At 71.4% G+C, this 739-nt stretch overlaps 1 protein-coding gene across 2 annotated transcripts in view; it reads right to left on the reverse strand.

The window, feature by feature from the left end:
* Positions 1 to 522, reverse strand: part of ASRGL1 (asparaginase like 1) — a 27,713-nt gene extending 27,191 nt beyond the window's left edge. For both annotated transcript variants that reach the window (XM_008063024.1, XM_008063023.1), the window contains exon 1: positions 449 to 522. The gene's annotated coding sequence lies outside the window, so the exon portion shown is untranslated. The remainder of the gene's footprint in view (positions 1 to 448) is intronic.
* Positions 523 to 739: the final 217 nt, after the last annotated feature.

A 739-nucleotide genomic window follows, 5' to 3' on the forward strand; every position in this document is an offset into this window, starting at 1 on the left:
GAGATTCAGATTCCGCGCCCCCTCCGCACCGGCTGCCATCGGGCCTCGGTTTCCCCGGAGAAGCCCAGCCCCCGTCCCGTGCTATGCCACCCAGGAAAGGCAGGGATGGAGAGGCGGGGGTCAGAGCTCCAGCCCCCTTCCCGGGCTCCATGCTGGGCCTCAGTTCCCCGGAGAAGCCCAGACTCCGTCCCACGCTAAGGACCGACAGCGGAGGGGAAAAGGGATGGCTCGGGGTCCACAGCTCCAGTCCTTCTCCCGAGCTCCACGGCGGGACTCGGTTTCCCCGGTGACGCGTCCCTGGCGCCCGCTCCCGCCCAGGGGCCCGTCGGCGCCCTTCAGCCTCGAACCCTCGGGACCGAGGGAGGTGCTTCCCGCCTTCGGTAAAATGTATGTTTTTGTTCTCTGTCCCCGCGCCTCGAGCGTTGCTCCGGCAAGGCCGCCGGCTTACCGAAGGCCTCTGGCTAGCAGAGCCCCCCGCCTGCCCCCGCGGCTGCACCGTCCCGCCCCCGGCGAGCGCGGCTCCGCAAGCCGCAACGCCCGCAACCGCCCCGCCGGCAACGGCTCTGCGCTTGCGCACGAGGGCGGGGCCGCCGCGCTGCGAGTTACCGTAAAGCCCCGACTCCCGCCCGCGGCGCACTCATTTCTGGCGTCTCTGCTCCCTGCTGGAGCCGCGTTGTCCGCCATCCCGGGTCGGGGCAGCGCTGGCCCTCCGCCCGGCGAGCTTCCTAGTGGCTTGCCG

The sequence above is a fragment of the Carlito syrichta genome, unplaced genomic scaffold (genome assembly GCF_000164805.1).
Source record: "Carlito syrichta isolate Samal-C Ts95f unplaced genomic scaffold, Tarsius_syrichta-2.0.1 Scaffold306469, whole genome shotgun sequence".
NCBI classification, from domain to species: Eukaryota; Metazoa; Chordata; class Mammalia; order Primates; family Tarsiidae; genus Carlito; species Carlito syrichta.